Genomic DNA, 7562 nt, shown 5'->3' with positions numbered 1-7562 from the left:
CCTGGTGTATACGCACAAATTGCTGCAGATGCAATTAAGGCATGGAAGACTTTACAAGGACATGGAGGTTTACAAGTTCAATTATCTAAGGTAATACAAGGAGCTAATGAACCTTATGCTGAATTTGTAGATAGGCTTATTCAAACAGCTACCAGAGTTTTTGGGAATACAGAACAAGCAATGCCATTACTAAAACACCTGGCTTATGAGCAAGCGAATCGTTGGTGCAGAGATATCATTAGACCATGGAAACATGAAGATTTAAACACATATATTAAATTATGTAGAGACATTAATGAACAAGAGCAAGTCGTGGCAGCTGCAGTAAAACAGGCTTTAGATGCCAGAGACATTAATGAACAAGGGCAAATTGTGGCAGCTGCAGTAAAACAGGCTTTAGATGCCAGGCCAAGAACATGCTACAATTGTGAACAAACAGGACATTTTAAAAGGAATTGCCCCATTGGAGGAGGGTTTAACAAAACTAGGTATCAAAGGAGTAGAATACCAGGTATTTGCCCACGATGCCGTAGAGGGAGACATTGGGCTAATGAATGCCGTTCTCAAACCACCATAGAGGGTACTCCATTATCAAAAAACGAACAAGGACCAGGTGTTTATCCACGATATCGTGGAGAAAGGCATCGGGCTCCATTGCCAAAAAATGGACAGGGGGGCCCAATGCTCCGGGGCCCAAAACCACAAATATACGGAGCACTGGAGGAACCCAGCAACCCCATCAGGGTAGTGCCCAGGACACATTGTCCATCAGATCCCTCATCAGACAAACCAGAGGGAGCGCAGGGTTGGACATCTGCGCCTCCGCCAGAGCAGTACTAACTCCAGAGATGGGAGTTCAAATCATTCCCACAGGGGTGAAAGGACCTCTTCCCAAAGGAACAGTAGGCTTATTATTGGGACGCAGCTCTTCTACTCTAAAAGGACTTATGATAAGTCCTGGGGTAATTGATCCCGATTATGAAGGTGAAATAAAAATTATAGCCAGTTCTCCAAAGGGTATATCAGTAATTTCACCAGGAGATAGAATAGCACAGTTACTAATAATACCCAGCCTACATGATAAATTTTCCAGTCGTACTGTAGAAAGAGGTTCCAAGGGATTAGGCTCCACAGGTGTAGATTGGGCTATGCTTTCTTTAAATTTAGATTCTCGCCCCATGCTAAAACTAAATATTCAAGGACATGAATTTAATGGGCTACTGGATACAGGTGCAGACCTTAGCATCATCTCTCGTCAAGAATGGCCAAAACATTGGCCATTACAACAAGCCACTCAAACGCTTCGAGGCCTAGGAGTGGCGACTAATCCCCATAGAAGTGCAATGGTATTAGATTGGAAGGATCCTGAAGGATGTGAAGGAACTATACAGCCATATGTATTGGATCATCTTCCCGTAAATTTATGGGGACGAGATGTCCTAGATCAATTAGGTTTGACATTAACAAATAACATCAACCAAAATGCACCCACTATTATGACTAGACAAGGTTTTAGGAAAGGAAAAAGATTAGAAAAACAAGAACAAGGTATAGCAGCACCAATACAAATAGATCAAGGAACAGACAGACATGGGTTGGATTTTCAGAAAGGGCCACTGAGACAATAAAAATTACTTGGAAATCAGAAAGACCAGTATGGGTTCCTCAGTGGCCCCTGACTAAAGAAAAGATACAAGCAGCCCATGACCTGGTCAAACAACAATTAGCAGAAGGACATATACAACCTTCTGTATCTCCCCATAATACTCCCATTTTTGTCATCAAAAAGAAATCTGGTAAATGGAGATTATTGCAAGATTTAAGAGCCATTAATAATGAGATGGTTATTATGGGACCTGCTCAATCAGGGATTCCTCAATTGTCTGCTTTGCCAAAAACCTGGTATGTTTTAGTTATAGATATTAAAGATTGTTTTTTTTCAATTCCAATTCATCCTGAGGATAGTCCACGTTTTGCATTTACTATCCCTGCACTGAATCATGAAGGTCCTGATCAGAGATATGAATGGAAAGTACTCCCTCAAGGGATGGCTAACAGCCCAACTATGTGTCAAATTTATGTTAACAAAGTAATCCAGCCACTTAGAAATCAAAATCCTGAACTACAAATATTTCACTATATGGATGATGTATTATTAGCACACAAAGATAAAAACACATTGCTAGAATGTTATGCCACACTTACAAACTTATTAAAAAATTATAATCTAGAGATAGCAATAGATAAAGTACAATTAAATTTTCCAATTAATTATTTAGGAGTTCTATTATCCTCAACCATGGTCCGTCCACCAAAAATTCAAATACGAGTAGATCAACTCAAATCACTTAATGACTTTCAAAAGTTATTAGGAGACATAAATTGGATAAGGCCTTATTTAGGTATACCAACAGGAGAGTTGGGACCTTTATTTGATATCCTAAAAGGTCCATCAGATCCAAATTCACCCCGAATGTTAACGCCTGAAGCAAGAAAGGCATTAAAAATCATTGAAACATATATGGAAAATATGCATTTGGATAGAATTGATATAAGTTTGCCTTTATTATTTATTGTACTACCAACAAAAAATATTCCTACAGGAGTATTTTGGCAAGAAGGTCCATTATTATGGATACATTTATCTTATTCTCCTAACACTATTCTTACTAGGTATCCTGAGGCTGTAGGACAATTAATACTCAAAGGAATAAAAGCAGCAAAGGGAGTGTTTGGAATTTCTCCCAATAAAATTATTACTCCATATACTATGAATCAAATTGATGAGTTAGCTAATGAGTTAAATACTTGGGCAATAATCATGTGCAAATCTAATGTTTCATTTGATAACCACTTACCATCTAATCCTTTATTGTCTTTTTGGTCATTGCATCCTGTAATTTTTCCAAAAATGACAAGAAAAACACCTATCATGAATGCTCCAAATATATTCACTGATGGGTCAAATAATGGTACAGCAGCAGTAGTTACCCCTGATCAAACTTTTACATTTTTAGTACCCAAACAATCAGCTCAAAAGGTAGAGCTTAATGCAGTTTTACAAGCTTTTGTGATGTTTAAAGATTCTGTATTTAATTTATTTTCTGATAGTCAGTATGTAGTTAATGCTATAGTATCTCTTGAAGATGCTGGTAGGATTTCCCCTTCTTCTACTGTTTTCTCTTTGCTTTCCACTATACAAAGTCTAATCTGGGACAGAAAAGATCCATTCTTTATAGGACATATCAGGGCACATACAGGATTGCCTGGAGCCCTTAGTTTGGGCAATGATTTAGCAGATAAAACTACACATGACATACATATTTTCTCTACACTAGAAGAAGCTATAAATTTTCATAAAAAGTTCCATGTCAATGCTAATACTTTACAAAAGCGTTTTAAAATAACTAAGGAACAAGCTAGACAAATAATAAAACAATGTCAAAATTGTGTGACCTTTTTACCACAAGTTAATCTTGGAGTCAATCCTAGAGGATTGATACCTAACCATATTTGGCAGATGGACGTCACACACTTGCCAGAATTTGGAAAATTAAAATATTTGCATGTTACAGTTGATACTTCTTCTGGATTTTTGATGGGCTCCCTTCATGCCGGAGAAAAAACTAAAGATGTTATAGCTCATTGCTTACAAAATTTTGCCACTGTGGGTGTTCCAAAACAGTTAAAAACAGATAATGCCCCTGGTTATACTTCTACCTCTTTTAAACAATTTTGCTCAACATTTGGCATTACTCATATAACAGGAATCCCATACAATCCACAGGGACAAGGCATAGTTGAAAGAGCTCATCAAACTATTAAAATGTACTTATTAAAGCAAAAAGAAGGAATTGGGAAGGGGTATATATTCCCCAAAGATAAACTTAAAATAACCCTTTTTACTCTAAACTTTTTAAATTTGGATTCATCAGGACTTAGTGCTGCGGAAAGGCATATGTGTCCAAAAAATGTACATAAGCCCAAGGTACTTTGGAAGGATATTCTAACAGGACAATGGAAAGGTCCTGACCCAGTAATTGTCTGGAGTCGGGGGTCTGTTTGTGTGTTTCCACAGGGAGAACAGCAGCCGATTTGGATTCCAGAGAGATTAACCAAGGTCCTGACCCAGTGATTGTCTGGAGTCGGGGGTCTGTTTATGTGTTTCCACAGGGAGAACAGCAGCCGATTTGGATTCCAGAAAGATTAACTAAAGCGATTTCTACAGACCAAAAAGAAGATGATTTGGCTCAAATCCATAACAACTGATATCCAAAACTCCAGTTTGGCTATTCTTACATCTGCAACAGAACCAGGATGCTTTTTTCAATATCTATTTTATTATTGCCCTTTGCCATATCATGAAGTTCTATTTTGTTTTTTGAGCTCATACAGACCTAGGTTAATGTTTTGCTGATCAGTTCTATTTTTTGACTATAGAGTTTTTAAACATTGCAATGGAGATTTCACCTGTAAAAAGTTATAAGGCCTTTACTATAATGTTATGTGTTGTATGTATTATATTATGTGTGCACACTTGTGTTTTGTGTTATATGTTTGAATGTATGTATGTCCATATATCATATATGATGAGCGCTCATGATAAAATGGATCCAAATATTTTTTTTTAATTCACGTGATTTAAATGGTTTAATTTAATTGGGTAAACAGCTGTTAAAGATTGTTTTAATATGTGAACACAAAAGAAGGTTAACAGATCTGTTTGTTTACTTTCACCTTTCCTTTTCATTATATTTAATAATTCTCTTAAAGATAATGTAAATTGTTAAGAAAATTGTTTTCTTTTAGTGCCTTCTGTAATGTTACATAATTTTTTCTTTAGCCATTATTGCCAGAATTCCTATCTTCATCCCAGTGCTGGTGAAGTCAAAGATAAAACCAATCTACAGCTTCTACAATAGCCATCACTGAACTGCTTGCAGAACTTGCCTGGACACATTGTGAGCTCACCTGTATGCATTGTGAACTATCTGTTGGTGCAGCGACTTGTGGTAGTGTTGGGGTATTTTTGCTGATGATGTCATCGGTGGTACAATTTTTCCAAAAGGAGCCGTCAATTGGCTTGGTGTATCTTCCTCCCTTCTGCTTGTCATGATCGTCCAGCTAAAATTTGGGGGCCAACAGAGGTGAGGCAAAGAACCTCACCCCCCCGCTGGTACAAAGACCTCTCCACAGGTGTGGCTGTATACTGGACCGGTAGTCAGTGACGGGTAAGATCCAATTGCAATGGTACCAACCTAAGGACCATATGTACTATTGGACAACCTAAGGCAGGCACGGTCCCTAAGCCACATGCTTGTTGTTTAAACAGAGAGGGGGAGATGTTGAGAGCCACAGCCAAAGGGGCCCCAGCAAACTTCCAGCTGAAATTTCACAATGGCCTTATGAGACAGATTATTTTTCCTTTTTTACAGAAGGGGAAACTGAGACTGGGAGGTCATGAGATACTGTTCACTGTCCCATTCCATGACATATATATGTGTGGGGATCCATCATGATAACTGTTGCACTGTGGCCTGGGCACAATGAGAGCATCTGCATCAGCAGAAAATGCTCCTGTGTGTCTTATACTAGACAAGGAAAGGCAAACACAATGGCCCTGTATCCGTAGGGAGGCAGGGGGTGGACCTCTTGTGACTGACCTTTCCACTTGAGTTAATGTAGGTCCTGCCCTCTCTTTTTTATTTATTTATTTATTTTAATGTGGTGCTGAGGATCGAACCCAGGGCTTCACATGTGCTGGGTGAGCACTCTACCACTGAGCCCCAGCCCCAGCCCCCTGCCTTCTCTTTAGGTCTCTAGTTTTCTACTGTAAATGTGGAAATTTTCTAAAAGCAGATGGACAGGCAAGCCAAGGGGGTCTGTGAACAGGGTGTGGGGTGGGGATGGGAGTGTTTAAGGATCAGGAGTTGCAGATTCTAGTGCTGCTTTGATCACAAAGTTCCCCTTGAATCCTCAGATAAGTACTCCGGCATCCTTATTTTATGAAAGAAGAAATAGAAGGCCAAAGATTATCCCCTCTTGTTTATTTTTTTTATTTTTTATTTTTATTTTTCTTTGTGGTGCTGGGGATTGAAGCCAGTGCCTTGTGCATGCAAGGCAAGCTCTCTACCAACTGAATTATATCCCCAGTCTGCCCCCCAACTTTTTTTTTTTTTTTGGTCAGGGATTGAACCAAGAGATGCTTAACCACTGAGCCACATCCTTAATCCTTTTCATTTTTTATTTTGAGAGAGGTCTCACTAAGTTGTTAGGGTCTCACTAAGTTGCTGAGGCTAGTCTTGAACTTGAAATTCTCTTGTCTCAGCCTCCTGAGCTGCTAGAATTACAGGTGTGCGTCACGGAGCCTGGCACCAAAAGTCATCTCTAAGGACCTTTCTAGCAATAAGACTGTGTATCTCTGATCCATTTCTTTTTATCCAGGGCAAAAGCTGAGCTGCAGGACCTCCATTTGCTATCCCTGCCAGATATGTACTCTGCCATGGCTATGTGCACTTAAGGAGCTGACTGGGGCACAGTGGGGAGCCAGGGTTGACTGGGGCCCAGCCTGCCCCTTCCCATCTCTTTCCCACACCAGTCCCTCAGGAACTCTCTCAATTTCTTCCTCCTCATCCTCAAAGCATAGAGAGTAGAGTCCAAGGTCAAAACTTCTAAAGTACTCTCAGACTTACAAATGGAACATAACAGTAAGTGCTGGTACTTTCTCCATAATGGCAACATGTGATGATCATTAGTGGTAAAGCATGTTCTCTCCAGAAGGCATAAATGTACAGTCTCATTTAATCCTTACAGTAACTTTCTTTTCAAAAAATATTTACTTTTTAGTTATAGGTGGACACAATATCTTTATTTTATTTTTATGTGGTGCTGAGGATCGAACCCAGTGCCTCACACATGGTAGGTGAGCTCTCTACCTCTGAGCCACAACCCTAGCGCCCTTTTTTTTCTTTTTGTGATGCTCCCCAGGGACTCATGTATTCAGGGACTCATGTATTTTTAGCAAGGGCTCTATCACTGAGCTAAACCCCCAGTCTTAAAGTAACTTTTTGTGAATCATCATTGGTCCCTTTTTACAGATGCTCAGGTCAAGTACATATCCAATAATTGATGGAATCAGGACTGAGAACTTACGTCCATGTGACTCCTAATCCTTGACTCCTCTGACTGCACTAGACCGTTGTCAACAGAAGATACCAAGCAAAACATCACAGCAGAATTTGGTTTTAAGAACAGCCATGCATCACATAATGATCCTTCAGTCAATAATGGACTGCATATATGATGCCAGTTCCATATTAACAGCTGGTGATACCATAGTCATCTGTATATATAAGTCACTCTGGTGTTTGTACAACAATGCAAATGCCTGACAACAGATTTCTCAGAACCTATCCCCATTGTTAAGCAACATGTGTCTATAACCTGATAGGCTATCCAGAGTGCTTCACCTGGGAGAATTGTTGCTAAAGCAGAAGCATGATCATGAGGTTTTTTGTTATTGTTTTTTTTTTTTTTTTTTTTTTTTTTTAAGGGTTTTTGTT

Source organism: Marmota marmota, unplaced genomic scaffold, assembly GCF_001458135.2.
Source record: "Marmota marmota marmota unplaced genomic scaffold, marMar, whole genome shotgun sequence".
NCBI lineage: Eukaryota > Metazoa > Chordata > Mammalia > Rodentia > Sciuridae > Marmota > Marmota marmota.
Note: the sequence above shows the minus strand (reverse complement) of the source record.